Here is a 19,629-nt window from a genome sequence, read left to right on the forward strand (position 1 = left end):
TTTAGTGTATTCACAAAGTGTCGACTTTCTGTTACATCTGCTGGAAGAACAAAAAACCCCAAAGCTGTCCAGAAGCTCCAAGGCCCCTGAAAAAGCTGGAGGGAATGTTTATAAGCCATTCCCAGGGATTGATGGGTTTATTACTCTGTTGCTTCCCCAAGACTCTCCTAGGTTGATGCAGCTCAAAGAAATACCTGTTAATACCTGCTAAATATAATACAGGGGCCCAGAGGAGAGAGACCTGACTCACTGAGAGTGGTGTGAAACAGTAATCTTATGTCAGAGGCCATGACTTACTCGCTATATAATCCGCTCCAATCTCTACTTCCACTTTGCAAAATGGGGGAAATCATGCCTGCATCACCCGCCTCACAGGAACGTGAGGACCCAAGTGACAAGGTGTGTGACAGCACTTTGTAAGCTGTGAACAGCTCCACTAATGATAGGCACGGTGGTTATTGTTAAAAACTACCCCTAACAGCGAAACTTTACAAGGCTCATAATTTCTTGGAAAAACCAAAGGCAGTATCATCTCCTTTGCCCTTTTCCTCACTGTCATCCAGAAAGCGTTGATTTGGAAAAAGAAAGACAGTCATAGTATTGGCTGTGTGACATTTGTCATGACTTTTTACATCCTTACTTCCAAGGCTGGTAATTTAGAGGCCATTGTGGTGAGTTGAATTGTGTTCCACAAAGAAGAGATGTGGAGGTCCGACCCCCTCGCCCCAGGACCTCAGAACGTGACTTACTTGGAAATAGGGCCTTTGTAGATATAATTAGTTAAGATGAGGTTACGCTGGAATAGTGTGGGCTGTTACTACCAGTATGACTGGTGTCCTTATAAGAAGATGGTGTGAAGATACAAAAAAAGGATACCATGTGAAGACGGAGGTAGGGACTGAAGCTACGTCTCTCTGCCCATCTCAGCTCTTGTGTTCAGAATTAAAAAGAAACACTGAACAGGTTACTGATGTCTTTTCCCTACTCCATGCTTTTGAGAGCATGTACATGCGTATGTGTATGTGTGTGTTTAGTAAACTCAATGATATAGGTAAAGTTCTTAGACCTATTTAAAATAAAAATACTGTATTTCTTGATGGCAATGTTATTTCAGACCATCCTGATTCTGACATTTTCTGAATTGGTTTTAAAAGGCTATTCTTATTCAAACAATAAATGAAAATGCAATTAAGATTATTTCCCAATAACACTGAGGTTTTTAAGGTTACAAACAATATTATAATATAGTCATATCTCTATTTTTAAAGATAAATGGGTTTTTCTCTGTGAATAGAAAAGGAGATTGTGAGAATACAAAATAACCTAATTACTAAGATTTTTTTAACAATTCTTATCGCTGGGTGGTTGAATTGTGGGACAGCGGAATTGTTTGCTTTTTGTTGTCTTTATTACCTAAATTATACATAAAGAACATGTTTTATTCTAAAGAAAATATTTTTTTCAATAGGACAATGTCTCCTCAAACAATCTTGCTAGGGGTTTTTAAATCTTGTACCTATATTTGTTGTCAGCCTTCAGCTTTTACCAAATGCAGCAATCCACAGATATTTTTAAAGAGTCCATTCTTGTAAAATAAGGTGTTCTCAGGAGTCAGTTGAGTAAATATTCCCCAAAATACATGGGATAAACCAAGAAAGAAGATGTATCTTGATCCAGGAAACACTACATCCCACCCAGGAGAGAAATGGCAGAAAGGCCACAGAGAGACCCAAGTGGAGCTGGATAGGACTTGTCCCCAGGAGAGGGCACACTGACATAGGGTGGGAGAAGGAATGTCATGGACAAATGTGTTACCACCTTTGGAATTTGAAAGTTCTCAAAAATAGAACTGAAACTCACTCAGTAAGAGCTAAAATTGTGGTTACAGTATAGACTGTAAATGTTATAAACACTGACATAGTAAAGATGGTAGTTGGGAAGTTCGAGGAGAGGGGAGGTGCTGAAAACTGTTCAGAGTGTTAATTTCTTTATCTTTGTAGCAAGGAGCCATTCAATCCCGTCAGAAACGGAAGCACGGAGGTATAAAACACACACACGAGTTTCCACTTCTTAATTTTGTCCTAGTCTTTCCTCATAACCTCAGAAAGACCCTTTAAAAACCTAAAAACTGTTCAGGTGAAGAAACATAGATGTAAGTTCAGCGATGCCTGTGAGCTCACTTGCTTCATTTTCCTTCTGTGGACTTCATATAAAACCAAAGGTAACCCATTGCTCAAAAAGCCGCATGACGGTCTGATCTTAGCTTATGACATTATTCCTTTTCTCTCTGTCTACGTGGGCAGTGTCTATGAATAGAAGGGTGAACACTTAATGTGACTGTGGGGAAAGTCTGGGTGCCAGAATTTGGGTGCCAGAATTTTTGCTCTTTTTCTATGCTTCTCTAATTTGGCAAAAAGGGGGGAAAATAAAGAATTCATCAAAAATAAGAGGTATGCCTATACTGAGTCAATTTGATTCTTTCATCACCAAGGGTTGACTTAATCTGGAGCATTTGCTCACAATGTCCACAGAGCGAGAAGTGAAGGTTTGAGTAGTGAAACCCACTACATAGAAAAATCATTCTTTTCACTGCAGTGAATTTGAGATGTTGGGCCTTCTCCCTAGTCTGCTGCCTGTTGGCCACTGGCACATAGTAATCAGTCTCCGTAAAGATCTGGAGAAGACGAGGGAAAGTCCTTAGTCGTACCTAGTTTCAAATTTTAAAACAGCCTCTTGGTATTGATAGCCTCATGGAATTTGATGGATGATTATATTATGAATCAGAAATTGGCTTAAAAGATGAACAATCAGGAAGAAGAAAAAATGTGCACTCCTAGAAAGGCAAGGAGTAAGGCTTATTGAGGAAACAGGACAGGAAGTTCAGTTCTCAAGGTAACAACCAAGATGTTTACCCTCTTTCCAGCACCTCTAGAAGAGGGGCTCTTTTCATAAATCTCTTGATAAATTGTGCCTGCATTTCTGAATTCTGATGCTCAGAGATTTGGGCTAGACAATTAAAATCTGGGTCTTTAGCTTCAAGGAAGCCATTTCTGTCTTCCTTCACACACTCAGAACATTATCAAAGGCGTTCTTAGAATTTTCTCCTCTGCACCAGCTATGTTCCTTTAATCATTTTTGCAAAAGCTTTATTTTCCGTGCAGCCAAATACCTAACACAGGTGATGCTGGCCAGTAAATAAAAATTCGACAAGTTCACTTTCTATCTTATCAACTGAATGAAACCTTGCAGGTGCTGGCAAGAGCAAATGTGGTCTGTGACTGTTATCCCCAAATTTACCCCAGTGCACATCAGGTGTTGGGATTCCAAAATAGGGACCAACACAGGGACATTTCCTCAAAGTGTTTATTTGAAACCCACCCCTCCAAGCCACTGAGTTCAGTATTGCTACCTAAACTTCTTAAATGTTTACTATTCCCACATGAAATTGAGAGTATCTGTCCCTTGTCTCCTGGACTAGAATAGGGAAAGATACTAAGTATGAGTTGGAAAAATCTGTGAATGGCCTATAGGTGTTTAGTAAATACAAACATTCGAACAAGTAAGCATTAAACATGACAGAATCACTGGGTAAAAGAGCCCTGGATTTGGAGTCGCGTAGCCCTGGGTTCTAATTTCCCCTCTGCCAGGATCTGTGCTCTGCTGGCCAAACTGTTTCACCTTTCTGTGTCTGCGTTCTCGTATTTGTAAAAAGGAGCCTTCAACGTGCCTTCCAATTCTAGCTTATAAATTCTGATCCAACTAAACCAGGCCAGGAATGAAGAAGACATTTCTGGTAGGGAGGTAGCCCATCCTGAGGAGGACACTGGGATAGCTGGTGACAGAGGGACCAAGTCAGTGCCACCACTGCTGAGGGGCTGGTCAGGCAGGACTCAGGGCACTCACCAGTCCCAAACGCCCCAGCAGTAAACCACACAGAATGAGAAGCATCCTAATGAAATGGGGAGCCCAGATTAATACTTTCGGTTCACAGTGGCACCCAAAACAAATATTTTCTTGTAGGCTTTACTACAAAAGCTGTCACCTCAGGGCTGGAGGACTGCTCTTTATTTTTTCATCTGAAAAGGACCCTGGCTTCTTCAGAATAAGAAATAGAATCCTTTTCCAGCTACAGTCCTGCCCCCTGTGCCCTCTGTTAGAGGTGAGGAGCATCGGCTGAATCTGAGTTTCAGTGAAATCTAGGATCACAGAAGTTATGCTTTTAATTGTTCTTGTTTATTTGAAAAGAATGAAATCATTAAATATGCCTATTTTATAAGGAAATCTAGCCAGAGTCATATCATGGGGAAAAAATGAACAGACAAAAAAAGAATGAAATCATTTAATACCAAAGGCATTTTATATTATGCCACTCTATGTCCACCACACCCACGTATTCCTCATCTCAATCCACAGCACACTCACAGGCACACACGTCACCACCTCTCTCTCTCGTATTTCTTAAAGATGCTTATTTACATTCTCAAAAAATTGTGCATCAGATTCTATCCTAGACCTCGGAAAAATCCATTTGACTTTCATATGACCACTGCTCCCTCATTTGCTGTTGTTATCAGGTCAACCTGAAGAATAAAGGCTGGACATGGAAACTGTAGACTAAAACGGTCCAGCCTAGCCGGCGAACCGTGGTTACTCTGCTCAGCAGAATTTCCCACAGGGAGACACACGCAGTAACCTGTTAGGCAATGACAAAGAGTACCCGTTGTAATACGATCAGTGGAAGGGCTGGTGTTTAATTCCCAAAGGCACATCTGGAATAGGTATGGATTGAGATAACTAGAGGGAAATTTTCAGAAAGAAACCTGCAATTCTGTGCCAGTCTTAACACTTACAATGTAGAGTTCGAAGTATTCATGGTTTATATTAGATCTGTTCTCAAGACTCCAAAGGTAAAATAGCTCAAAGTCTAAGAGCTGGGGCTGATTATATTAAACTTCACATCAGCCAGAGGCACTCTTTTTTTCCTTATTTGTTTGTTATTTATTTATACATGGCCTCGTCCTGAAAAAGAATTTGCCACTGACTGGGACAATTTGCACAAGACCAGCCAATCTCGGCCACAAGATGCTCCTGGACAAATAGTCTCCCAGCCTCTGGTTCTTCAAGCTCATCTTCATGGTCACTGCAGACCCCACAGCAGACAGGAAGCCACACAGACCCAGAAATCTCTTCCATTTCTGCTCCAATCTCTTCTTTAGACTCTTGCATGTACGAGATCCAAAGGACTCCCTCCAGTCCCAGGATCTGGTGTTTGTGCCTGATCTTTACAAGATTCGGATCCTGACTTTTCTCCTTCCTTCTGGTTCTAAGCATCTTGTGATCCTTCAGCTGGAAAGATCCACCCAACTCTAATTCACAGAACCCAGCACTCAACACAGTCTTTTGGCTTCTGTCTTTTGAGCCAACTCCACTCACCCAGAGAAGGGAACGTGAGGCCAAGACTGGATGTGCTGGCATCAGAGAGACACGTCTAGGCTCAGTTGGACCCAGCTCCAAACTTCAGTCTCTCTCCCTCTATCTTGGACGTGGGCCCTGGCCCAGGCCTCGAGGTGGAGATAACACCTGCTCTGCCTACACCCAAGTGTGTTGTATTGATCCAATCTAACCAAATGAGGAATGGGAATGTACGTTAAAACCTTAAAAGATAAAACAAATGTAAATGACTATGATGATCCCAAGCCTTGGATTTTTCATTTTGATTCATTTTAAATTTGTCACATTGAATATCAGAAAAAAAGTTCTTCTGTTGGAAAAAAAGAAAATACTGAGTTTGAGTCATTATTCTGTCACTAAAGTGCTGTGATTTCGAGTTAAGTTCCTTGACCTCTCTGAACCTCAGTGTCATCATCTGTGGTCCTAGTCAATGCTTTTTTTTTTCTTTTAAACAAGGAACAGAAGCCCTCTTTGACTTGAGGAGGAGAAGGGAAGTAAGAGAACACCAGGCTGTTTCACAGAACTCAGGGACAGGAAGTTCAGTCAGGCCTCACGAGCAAAGAGGACCAGGAAACACAAAGTCTTCGGGAACCCAGACAGTCTAAATCGCTTCACCTCCTTTTGACGTCAGGAGTTATCACATCTGTGTGTCTTTACAGACTGGCTTTCTCAGCATCTCTCTGCATATGGCATACATGACGGCCACCACTCCAGCCAACTCGTATCCAGTGTGTCTGTGCCCACAGTTAAAGAACTCCCTTTATGGTGGGAACCAGGCACATAATTATTTAAGCCAATCAATTCCTTCTGGGAGCACCCCAACTCTTTATACTACAAAGTCAGCCTCCCACAGCGCCTGGGTGTTCACTCTGCTCCCAAGTACAACCTCCATATGGCCCTGCGTGCTGCAGTGTTCCCCTCCCCAGGGCGGTGAGTGTTCGTGACTATTCAACTGCTGTCCCTCTCATCTGCCCAGTGTCCCGTGTCATGTCTTTGGCCATCCCCAAAATTTTAGGACGGGAATCCCTCCATCAGCAATAAGGTCAAGAGAAGGCAATTAAAGCAAGCCATGCCAGAAATGAGAGGCAACACCAACTGAGCAGAGGCCGGTGAAATACGGTAATGAAATCTGGGACAAGAACAAAGCTGAGAACAGGGAAAACTAATGACCCATGATTTATAAGTGTGTGTGTATATGAGTGTGTGAATGTGCATGTGTGTGTGTGTGTGTGTGTGTGTGTAAGCAGGCACATTACCTCCATCAACCTAGGGAAGCTGGGATAAAGAAAAACATTCAAATGAGGCAGGAATGAGTAATTGACGATCATAACTGTGATTATAAGGCGTAATTACAATTAGCAGCACAAGAGTGCTAATCATGAAAATAATTACACGTCAGCTTTCCTCCTAAAGAAGAGAGAATGTAATTAAGTGGCCCAAAGGCGGCGAAGCAAACACGTCTCCGGGTGATAGAGGTATGGGGTGAAGGGCTCATGTTCTAAGAGGTAAAGCTTTCTCAGTGTTTGAAAGGAATCCACCAATTTCTTGCACCACAATATGGGAAAGTAGGTAAGAACAAAGCACGGCGTGAGATTTCTTTTCAAACAAAGCAAACCCAAACTTAAGGTCTGAGGCAGAAGAATGCAGTGATTAAAAGCTAGACAGGCTTAGGCAGGAAGGTATAGCTCATGCTTAGCATGCATGAAGTCCTGGGTTCAAGCCCCAGTACCTCCATTAAAAAAATAAAATTAAATAAGTAAATAAACCTAATTACCTCCTGCCTCCGAAAAAAAAAGCCAGACAGACTCGAACACAGTTTACTGTTTAATCTCATCAGTCACCTACTCTGTGACTACAGACAAGGTCTGTCTCCGCCCTCCATGCCTGTTTCCTCTGCAGTGAAATCATCACGCACGCCCCACCCCCCGAGCTACTGTAAGGAAACAGAGCTTGTAAAACCCTTACGTCAGTGCCTTACCCGTAGTAAGCTCTCAGTAAAGGCCAGCTTTTGTTACGTAACAGAGAAAGGAGAAAAAGAGAAAAAAGACAGGTCTGAGAAAAGTCTAACCCTGTCTTGCTGAGTTTTTCCACTTTAATGCCTTTCTGAATTCAAAGAGAACCTGGCTCCTAACGTTTCTTTCTTATACCTCAGAGTGTCTTGTCTTTTTACCAAAGAGTTCCTACTGTTGATTTCCCTTAAGTCACCCGATGTTAAGGGGTGAGATCAGGTATGTTTCTTGGGGATGTGGTAACAAGTGGCTTAGAAAGAACAGGTCAGCCTAGAGCTGGTAGGTTTTTGCCTCCTCAGATGCTGGCTGTCAAGCTACCCCCATTTCATTCATCTCCTCACCCATTCATTCATTTATTGTCTTTATGTTTTGCAGTAGAGACAATGTCGTAAGAGGCATGCCAACCATGTGTACAGCAGGGTGTCAGAGACACATACTATGAGTTTACTGTGTGTTAAACAGGAAGTCTTCCTCTTTGTTTCAGCTGAGCCTTGAAGCTCAGAGATACCACATTCTTAAGTGAATACCTTGCATAAATTTCAAAGAAAGCAGGATAGAGTTCTTGCATCGATGACTTCAATCATTCATCCCTTCTCATATCCACACTCTGGCATCCAGGGCTCTGCCACTCTGACTCAGGGCTTTGGGACCTGACTAGCCTTGGTACCTGGGATATTAGCAAACATGACACAAGCATGACATAAGCAGAGGCTTAAAAAGCACTTCTGTCATTGCCATGAGAACCTGTCCCAGTAAAGCTGCTTTCTGGAGGATGAAAGAGACAGAGAGCAGTCCCCCCAGCCAAGCTCAGCCCAGATACGGAAATGGCCAGTCAACCCCCGATATGTGAGCAAGCTCAGATCAACAGAACCCTAGCCCACCACCCCAAGTACATACGCAACAAATACGCACCCCATTGTACATCATGGAGGGTTTGCAGCTGTTACACAGAATTACTGTGACAATAAATAGCTGATCAATTTTATAACACTGAGAGAGCTCCTAAGCCCATCACCCACACCAAGGAAGTAAAAGTGGAAGAGGAGAGACTTATAAGGAAAATTCCTGTTAAGAAAATCCTACTGTGTGCCCCACCCCCAGGCCAAGGAAGAAGGATTTCAACGGGACCACTCAGAGAACTGCAGTTTGGGGATACGGGCAAGAGATGTGCTGGCTGGCTGTTGACAGGTAAGGTGAAGGAGGCGAGCTCCAACCACAATCACCCCCATTCAGAATCACTGCACCAGAGAGGTGCTAGCTAGGGTATTGCTGAATACCCGTGGGCTTTTGGAGGAGTAAGTCACCAGCCAGAATACAGGTATCTCCAGCTTCAGTAAGGGAACAGCTGGTGAGAGACCGCCAGCTACTGGGAGGTGAAGCACCTCCAAAGAACCAAACAGAGCCGCCTAAGATAGGAAGATTCCATCTTAAATACCTGCCAAGCTATTTGAAGCCAGCTTCCAACAGTATCCATTAAATAAATTTCTGCTTCCCTGGTCCCTCCATCTGCTTTCTCATCTCTAACCTGGAGTGGTCAGAAATAACAGGGAGTCAGACAGAAGCGGGAAACGGAGGAGAAGCTGACCACACCCTTCTTCTTCTGCCGCAGTTTCCCTCTGGGATTTGGCTGGGGCTAGTGGCGGGAGAGAAGTCTCAAATGTGAGTTAGAATTAACTTACTGGTTACTATAAGGCCACAGACATTCTACTTTCTGAAAGTAGACTGTTCGTTATTGAAGGGAATTGTTGGATGTTATACTACCTTGACAGTGACCAGAAAAGCCATGGGAATGCCCGAGCTGTTATCTACTGACAGGAGAACCAGCTGCTGTGAATAGGTTTAAAGGGGCAGCCACGGGGGATGCTGCTTTATGGTTAATTTCCATTAATCTCCATTGTTCAAAGGACCAGACACACATGCCATCTGGTGGAATCCCTTGTTCCAACAGGATCATGATCCATTCCATTTCTGCCAAGCCTCATCATTTCTAGCACACTCCTAGCATTCTCTTCTTGCAAAACACCCCCCACACACACATGTCCCCGTGCATGTACAACAGCACCAACCAACACAACCACCCACAAAAACAACAGCTGAACACCACAATGCTAAACGCTGGCTGCTTGGGGCATTTGCTTGAGTCATGCCAGGCCCCTCAGTACGCTGAACAGTGATGCTGGGTTTAACCAGGCAGTGCTTGCAAAGACTGCCCCTCTTGGGTGGCCGGCTCCTGGCCTATGCTACGGGCAGCGGCTTCATTTGTATTCCTCCCCCACCCCTGCTCCTTGTGGGGAGGTCATAGGGCCACAAGTCATCAGTCAGCAAGGCAGGCCCTCTCCCGCCTCGTGCTCCCAGGGGGCAAGTGCCATGACTCACAGACATGTCCTCCCCTGGGAGCTAGGGTGACAAGGTCCTGTAATTTATCTCACATGAAATGAGCTGGATTATTGGATGAGGCTGGAGGAAGGCAGTCCATTAATTCTCAGAGATAGCTCTTGGCTCTTGAGGGTTTTATTCTGAGCTCACATCAGAGACACCCTGCCTCTGCCTCCTTTGTTGAACCCTCATGGCTTGACTTGCACTCCCTGGTGGCTTGAAGCTAAAACAAGACATAAGACCACTCTTTATGCAGGGAGAATGAAGGGATCACTCAGCCTTTCGTGCCTGATCATTAACCCCCTTGTTCTTGCCATCCCACTGCTCCAAGCCAACTCCCACTCTCCTATAAAAGATCATTTCATTTGACATCAAAAGCCCCATCCATAAAAGGAAAAACTGATAAACTGAACCTCATTAAAACAAAAACCCTTTACTCTGGGGGAAAAAACCCCACCTGTAAAGATGACCAGACAAGCTACAGACTGGGAGGAAATGTCTGCACCACATATTCAACAATGGACTCATCTAGAATACATAAAGGACTCTCCAAACTCAACAATAAAAAATAAACAATCCAGTTAGGAAACAGGCATCACACATAAACAGACATTTCACTGAAAGTGATCTACAGACGGCCAATAAGCACATGGAAACATGATCAACATCATTAGCCATCAGGGAAATGCAAATTAAAACCATAATATCATTACACACCTCCCAGAATGGTTAAAATGAAAAATAATGATAATACCAAATGCTGGTGAAGATGCAGAGAAATGGGATCACTCATACACTTCTGGTGGGGCTGTAACATGGTTCAGCAACTCTGGAAAACAGCTTGTCAGCTTCTTAGAAACAAGCATGTACTTACTGTATGACCCAACACTGTTCTCCTGTGCATTTATCTCAGAGAAATGAAAACTCACATTCAAAAAAGAAAAAAAAATCTGTCCCTGAATGTTCATAGAAGCTTTATTTATAATAGTCAAAGACTAAAAACAACTAAACTGTCCTTCAACAAGTGAATGGTTAAACAGTGGTCCATCCTCATCACAGAATACTACAAAGCAGTAAAGACGAATGAACTATTTTATTGATTTGTGTAACAGCTTAGATGGATCTCAAGGGCATTCTGTTGAGTAAAATAAAAGTCAGTCTCAAAAGGCTGTATGACTGCTTTTCCTTGACAGTCTTGAAGTGACAATATTATAGAGACAGATAACAAAGGAATGGTTGCCAGGGGTTAGAGCTGAGAGAGGCCTGGCTGTGGCTATAAAGCAACAGTGGTGATGAACAATCCCATATCTTGATTGTGGTCATGGTTACACAGATGTGCACATGTGATAAAATCACGCAGAACCATATGCATACGTGTATGCACACAAATGAGTGTATGTAAAACTACTGAAATAAGCTTTGTGGATTGGCATTTGTACCAATGTCAGTTTCCTGATTTTGATATTATGCTCCAGCTTTGCAAGATGTTACCATCAGGGGGAAAAAAATAGGACTTATCTGTAATATATTTTTTTTTTTGTAAATTTCCAGTGATTTACAAAATAAAAAAGTTTGGTAGGGGAGAGTATACCCAGTGGTAGAGTGTGTGCTTAGCATGCACAAGGTTCTGGGTTCAATCCCCAGGACCTCCATTAAAAAACAAACAAACAAACCTAATTACCTTCCCCCCCAAAAATTTTGATTCTTATTTTTATAAAGATAATTTCTTTTCCAATCACACTAAAGACAGGTTCAGAGATAATTCCACTGGATTTGTTCATTATTCACGTTATAATTTGGATTCAGCCACAGAACTTCCTTCCCTAGAAACTCATCTTTCTCTTTCTCTGTCTAAGCATTCTGGTCTCCCGTGGTAAATTACAAGGAGAAGGGTCTTGTAAACCAGGAGGTAAGCATTATTAATATTAGTAGTTGCTTCTTCCTTCTGCAGTCTCTGAAGGACGAAGTTTCATCCTGTAAGAGGACAGGATGTCTGTGAGAAAGATCCTCTGTGCTGAGTCACAGAGAAGGAAATTAGAGTTAATATAAATGTAAATTCTGCTTGCTTTCCAAAAGAAGAAATAAGTGCTTCTCCACCATGACAGGCCCAGCATTAGAAAAGCAGCAAGAATATCATATAAAAAGGGCTACTGAGATGAGGCTAGCTAGCCCTGGAGTTTATCTTCCCAGGTCCAAACCCCAGCCCTACCTGTTCCAATTCTGTGACAGCAGCCATGTTACTTCACATCTCTGTGCCTCTGTCTTATTCTCCCTGAAATAGGAATAAAAATGCCCCCTCCCCCATATGTTTGTCACATAGATTGATGACATACAAAGACATAGCCAGGGCCTGGTACGGTACATGCCCTGTAAATGCTGGGGCTGAAGCTTCCCACAGCAAAAAAATAAAAATGTCAGGAGGAAGAAGTTGGCCACAACGAACTATGAATCCCCTCACACAGGGGACCCTGCCCAGATTCTCCCCCTGTGACCCCCCTTCACCCCAGGAGTCACCATGTTCCAGACCTTTCCCTCCCTTCCCCTTTTCAAAAGCTTACTCTAGGTAGGACCCATTTCCTCCCAATATAAATGGATGGTAACTGGAGAAATAGGACCTTGAGCAGGTGTGGGTGGTACCCTGTGATGTAGGCCCCGCAGTGCACAGAGGGAAACTGGAGGGATGGTCTCAGTTCTGACCCTTCCAGATGCGGCCGTAGGACACAGGCTGGTCACTCTAGCTCCCAGGCTAGTGTCCTCACAGGAAATGGGAAATGAGAGGGCAGACCAGATCAGACGTCTGCAAGCGCCTTCTGTAGCGGACCAGAAGGTAAACATATCAGGCTTTGGGGCTATGTGGCGTCTTGTAACGTCTCAACTCAGTCACTGTAGCAAGAAAGTAGCCATAGGCAGCCTGATGGGCCTGAGTTCCAATAAATGTTTATTCACAAACACAAGTTTGTCCCGCCAGCTACAGTCTGTTAACCGTGGCCTAGATCAGGGGTTCCAAATCATTCCCCTACCAGGAATCCACATCATCAGGCATCTCCTTGTGGGTGCCGTATGAGAAACACTGTACTGTTTCTAATCCACTAATTCACTGCGTGGAGTCTGGGTAGAATCAGGTCTGCAGTTTAATTATAAGTATGCTATGTATGTATTTATACAATAATAACACACACACACACACACACACACACACACACACATAACACCAGAGTTTTCTAGTTCCGTACAAGAACCAGTGTTAACACACTAGGTTCACATATTTCTAACCAAAATGATAAAACCCGAGATTCTAGTTACCCTCTTTGACCTTAACATGGATAAATACAGGTACAGGAAACCACGTACAAATCTCTAACAAAAACTTCAAGGCAGCCTAGAGGTCCGAGGGCTCCCCTGAGGCAGACCCTTTGTCGCACCTTCTCTAAAGCTGAAACGTTGGTTTGCGGCTGACGGCGGCTCTGAGTTGGTCTCATCCCATTTCTGGGCCTCCACTGCTGTCTTGCGAAGAGAAAGAGGTAGGTGGTCTCTACAGCCTTACTGGCATTGTGGTTCTGTGCTTCGAAGACCCTAACCCTTCAAATGTGTTTGCTGATGTGGGAGACAGCTCCCCCAGGTAACAGGATTATAAATACCACCAGAACACAGATCTCCTTCCTAAAGACCCTTCAGGATGATTCCTGAAGCCTGTTACGTATCAAGCCTCAGGCTTCAACCCCTGAGAAGGAACAGGAACATTTCAGAGGAAGCTGGTTTATATGAATTCCTCCAATTATACCACAAGGCCTTATCCGGCCCCTCAAGCCTTCAGAGTCAAAGCATTTCCCTGAATGAGCCCAAATCTCTGATCCCTTGGAAAGTCCACTGATTTTTTTATGAGACTGCAGACTCCCTCCTGCCTAAAAGGGAGTTCATGGAAACACATTACCTCAAATACAATAAACAAAAATGCAGTCCTGTGTCTCCCCGTCTGTCATCTCCTTCTTAGCATCCTGGTTGGGAAAATCTGGGTTGGAAGCCTGAAGGCCCAAAGGGAGGCATGGAGCAGTGGACATACCTGTCGGGGGTTGGGGGTGAACCCTGGTGCACTGGTAGCCTGACAGCACAGCCCTGCGCACAAGATGCAGTGGGAAAATACCGCAGGACTGCCTTCTTAATACGCCTGACACGCGCACATTCAGGAAAAATTGGAGTCTGAGTCAAATCCCACCTCCCCATGTGTACCGCCCCCCACAGTCTTCTTTTCCGCCAGCCCTAAGACACTTTGCAAATTCTCTTTCCTATTTGTTTAGTGGCCTTGTTCCTCCTGATTTTTATGCCTCTAACAGAGGTCGGGAAACTTTTACCGTAAAGGGCCAGAGAATAAATATGTTAGGCTTTGTGGGATAAATGGTGTCTGTCACAACTATTCAGCTCTGCCGTTGTGGCATGAAACCAGCCACAGACAACAGGGGACAAATGGGTGACACTGAGTTCCAATCAACTTTATTTACAGAAACAGGTGGCCGGCTGGATTTAGCCCACCGGCTATAGTCTGTGAACACCTGCTCTATAATAATACTTAATGGGTTTTTCCCCCTAGAAAAAGCCTATGTGGGAGGCACCTTTATTATCTCCACTTGACAGGTGAGGAATCCAAGGCACAAAGACATGAAATACTTGCCCAGGTCACACAGGTAGTGAGTGCCAGTGCAGGACACACACTGAGGAGTCCACCGCCTAGACCCCTGAACACGGTCTCATGACCAACCATCTCCCTGGGCAGTGCATCACGGCCACCTGTCGGTCCGCCCCAAGGGCCCTCCGACCTCTCCCAGGGAGCTGCAGCCACCGGTGGTCTGGCCATTCTGCCGACTGTGCAGGGCTGCCCCTGAGCGACCCCCACAAGGAAGAGCTATCTATGTATGTTTCACAGAGCTCTGTGTCATCTCTGGGGGTGGGTCCACTGACAAGAAGAATAAATGGATGGTTTCCACCTCTGTAGTAGGAGCTTCATGGCTAACGCCCCTTTGGTGACCCGGGCTAGCAAATAACCCACAAACCGAGAAATCACAACCCAGCATGGCTTGTGGGTGTGGAACCTGTTCATCCCAGACTGAAGTCTTCTCTCTCCCATCTCCAGAATCAGTTTGCTTCATTTGCCCGTAAGCATTTTCTCCATCCCTGATAGGACCACTTATGTAAAAGTCTTTTATACTGATTTATCTTGAGAGGATGAGAAACGTGTTAATTCTTTTCCTTTCTCTAACAGAGGTACTAGAGAGACGAGGGCACTATTACTAGGGATTGCACCCAGGACCTTGGGCACGCAAAGCATGCACACTACCACTGAGCTATTTCCCTCCTCCAGAAACGTGTTAATTCTTACAAGAACCACTCTGTGCAGTACTCTTCTCTGTGGCTAGTTATGTAGAGTGCCATGGCTTCCTCTGGAAATCAGTAACTGTAAGCCACCCAATGGACTGCTGTTTGAAAATCTCCCTCCCAAGCTATCACTTGAAAATGCCTGGCTTGGGGCTGGCTCACAGGGGTTGCTTTTAACTGCTGCGGCCACCTTTCTGCATCTTTTTAGTGCAGCATCTTTCTCCCGGCATCACTCTGATGCATTTCCCAGAGGCCCAGCTCTCTCTTCCGGGGGCTCCATCCATACTTCAACACTATGATTTTTTAATTAGCCCTGTGAAACACAGACTGAAAATCAAACGCCAAAAAGAAACTGGGACTCATGGAGTAAAATAGCCTGGATGTCTACCTGGATGTAGGGGCTGAATCCTGATTTCCAGCATGACCAGTCAGGCAGCCAAGAACACGTTTTGCCACCAGCATCTGCCTGTGTTTCAAAAGCTGCTGTTTGGAAGTTGACTATACAAGGCCTAAGTCTAGATGATCAGGCCTTTGGGGATAAATGTGCCAGTGATGGTAACTCCAGCGGTCCTATCAGGGATTTCCACGCCCCTCAAAATTCAGAACCAATATCTCCTGTGCTTCTGGGTGCCCATACCAGGGTTAAATACATTTGTACAACTCGGGTTCAGCCTGAGACCACAGACAGCCTTTGCAGTTACCCATTCTTCAAGGAAGAACCACTTTAAGCTCTGATTCTGCTCTTTACCTCAAACATAGTGCCCCCCTAGGAAACCGTCACAGAAGTCATCCTTGACAAAGACTTAGAAAATTACTAAATACCTGCAAAATAATGCAAAAGTCTCAAAAAGACACCAAGGGAAGTCTTTCAAGGGCAATCTTTATTCCATAAATACTGCCCAGTTTCTGAAGAGCTAACAGTTGTGAGAGAGACAGCTATATTGTTTAGACTCATAGACAGATGGATAGAGAGATAATAGATACATACCACATACATATATACACAGATGATAGATACATATATACTTATATATAGATGATTGCTGCATAGATAATAGATACATACACACGTATGTGACAGATGAAAGATACATACATGCATACATAAATACACAGATAACAGACAACAGACACATACACACATACTCACGTACATAGATAAATGGTTGATAGATCCACACACAGATATATATAATTTGTATGAATTATCTGAAGGCAATATACAAAGGTTTTCAGCTCTAACAGGAAGAGGAAAAAACATGGCATGAACTCCCAGTTCTCCTGGGGACTAAGAAAAAGCTAAATAGTCCCTTCTCTGGGTCCTAATACCCAATTACAACAAATTCAATATAACCTGCATCAATTAAGCTCCTTCCATGTACCCGGCTCCATGCTAAGAGATGAATGAGCATAGTGCCTGACTGAAACATTTCCAGTCTAGCAGAGAAGAAAGACACAGCAACGAATAGCCATAATATAAGGCAGACTATAATAAGCACTATAATAAAGATACAAAAGTGAAGAAAAATAACACGGTTGTTTGCTTTGTTTTTCCAAGGACCATGAATTTTAACAATTTACCGAGGCATTCAGTGAGGGCAAGGGCTAATTGGCAATCTTCAGAGCTTAGAAACAACAAATGAAATGAAAACAGGATTTCTCTTTCCCCAAAATAAAACATACTGAATTATGACTGCAGATACCTTCTCAGCACTCCTAGAAATGATCTAAACATCTCTTCTTCATTTACTGTCTGAAAAATTCTGTCATCATAGGTCACAGTCTGGAGAAGACACTAAAATAAAAGATCACCATCGCTTCACCCATCATTCTTCTGTCTCTGCCTCAGCCTCCCAGGTCATTAAAGTCTGCATTTCTGGATTTCTGCAGCAAGAAAAGCTTTTGCCTATAGACCAACCTGAAATGCGTCAGCATACCAGCCTTCCGCTAACTCCGGAAGGCGTTTACTCCTCACACCCATCCACTCCACAAACATGTGCTAAGCGCTCGCCATGCACCTTATGCTGTGTCAGACTCTGGGATCACGAGAAAAATGAGACATGGTCCACGGCCTCGATGAGCTCACAGCCACGCGAGGGAGGAGGGAACAAACGGGTACAAAGAAGGACATCGGAAAGTGATACATGCACTACTGGGCTTATGCCCATGGGACTACATGAGACCCAGGTGCCACTTACTCTGCACACAGGCTAAAGAAAGAAGGAGAAAACTGTCAGATGTTCTAGAAACAGTCAAGCAGTCCAGCCTTTGAGGTCTGGTTTCCTAACTCGCCTCTTACCTCTAGTCTCCTTTCTAATTCTTCTCTCATCCTGCCACCAGTTAATGCTCCTAAAGTTTAAGTCCAATTGTTTTAAGCCCTGCTCAAAGACGTGCAATGCCTCAATTATCAAGGAGAATCCAGACTCCTTAGCGTGGCACCCAAGTGCTCCAAACCCCAGCCTCCTCCTGCTGTTCCAGCCTTGTTTCTCTAGTCAATAAATATCTAGTGTCAGGCACTGTTCTGGGCATGAGAGATACTGGGGAAAACAAGACCATTAAGATTCCTAGTTCCATTAGGTATAAAATAAGCTACAAAGATATACTGTACAACAGAGGGGAATATAGCAAATGTTTCATAATAGCTATAAATACAGTATAACCTTTAAAAGTTATGAATCACTATACTGTACACCTATAATGTATAAAATATTATGCATCAACTATACTTCAATTTTTTTAAATGTCAACAAAAAAATTTTTTTAAAGAAAGATTCCTAAGCTCACACTAGAATAGTAGAAGGGAGATAAATGAAGCAAGTAAGCAACAATTTTAAATGGTGATAAGTGCTATGAAGAACAAGGAAGCCAAGTGACTCAAGACAGCAGGGGAGCTACATTAGAATGGGTGATTAGGTGCCATTTAAGCTGAGAGGTGAATAACAAGGGGCAAGCCACGTTACCCTCTAGGGGGTGAAGGTGTCAAACAGAGGAACCAGCCAAGACAAAGGCCTGGCAGAACCATAAAGAGGGCTAGGGAGGTTAGATCACCCAGTACATAGGGAAGGGTGGTGTGAGATGAGGGTGGGGAGAGGACACACCTGGACCACTCAGGCCTTGCAGGCAAGGTGAGGAATTAGGAATTACTCCCTGTCTGATGAGAAGCCATTAGTACATTTTAAGCAAGGAAGCAAACTAATGTGATATCCCACTTAAATGGGTCAGTTTGGCTACTCTAAATACAAGGGATTGAACTGGGGCAAGAGATGAGGCCAAGAGCCCAGTTGGAAGCTCTCGCCCAGTTCAAATAAGAGATGATGGTGGCTTGGACCAAAGTGGGAGCAAGACAGATGGAGAGAGATGAGCTGAGTCTTGGTGCACAGGGGATGTAGATCGACAAAATGTACTCTTGGATCACACGTGGGAGATGGGACAAAGATGAAAGACATCAGAGATGACTTCAATGTGCTTGGCTTGAGCAAGGAGGCTGCCAGTGGTGCCTTTTAGCGAGTTCCTTCTGTATCCTTTTATTTGTCCCTCAAGTCCCCAAACACGCTAGAGTCAAACTAGACCACATGTCACCTCTTGAGCACAACCTACTCTTTTCCAGTATGTTTCATTGTCCATTTCCTTCATCTCCACATTTTGAGACCCTAGACAAAGTTCAAGACTCAAAGCCAATGATCTACTTCCTGAATTCGTCTCCTGAAATTCCCTCTTCTCCTAGTCACAGTGCTTTTTGTACTTCAGTTACCCTACGTGTTCCATTCCACCTCGTATTAGTATACTTAATAGTAATATAATATTAACATTACACATTAAACTAATATTACTGTGTCCGCAAATGCCACCTCCACCTGCTAACCACAAACCCCATCTGTGGCCTGCTTTTCTTCATCTCTGTACCCTCCATAAATCTCTGCATCCACAAACATTTGCTCAAAGAGGTAAAGATGGTGCAGGTAACATTGCCATCTAATCCTTGTTCAGTTCCTCAGTCCTAAACTGCCTTGTGATCATTCTTAAGGAGATCTGGGAGATTATTCTATTTTCCGGATGAGAGAGTCAAGTTTGAATAACTTACCTAAGAGACACAAGGGTGCCAGGATTAGAATTCATTTCCTCGGAGTCTTACAACATCACAGAGAGCCACGTGGATTACATCTACTTCCTCTTTAGACCCCTTCAACAAGTCTGCACAGTGCCTGATTGCATCAGCCTAAAATGCCAATTCCAAGACCCCATACTATTTTATGAAACACTAAAAAAGAAAAAATGAGGGCAATTGAACTGTGACACCTGCCCAAATACCATCCATTACAAGGGCATCCTGATTCCAGAGATGTTACAATGTAAGGGGGGAAAGTGTGTCTTAAAACTCTCCATTTTATAAGTGAGGAAACTAAAGCTCAGGGAGGGTGAGCACCAG

Source organism: Camelus ferus, chromosome 26 (genome assembly GCF_009834535.1).
Source record: "Camelus ferus isolate YT-003-E chromosome 26, BCGSAC_Cfer_1.0, whole genome shotgun sequence".
Lineage (NCBI taxonomy): Eukaryota > Metazoa > Chordata > Mammalia > Artiodactyla > Camelidae > Camelus > Camelus ferus.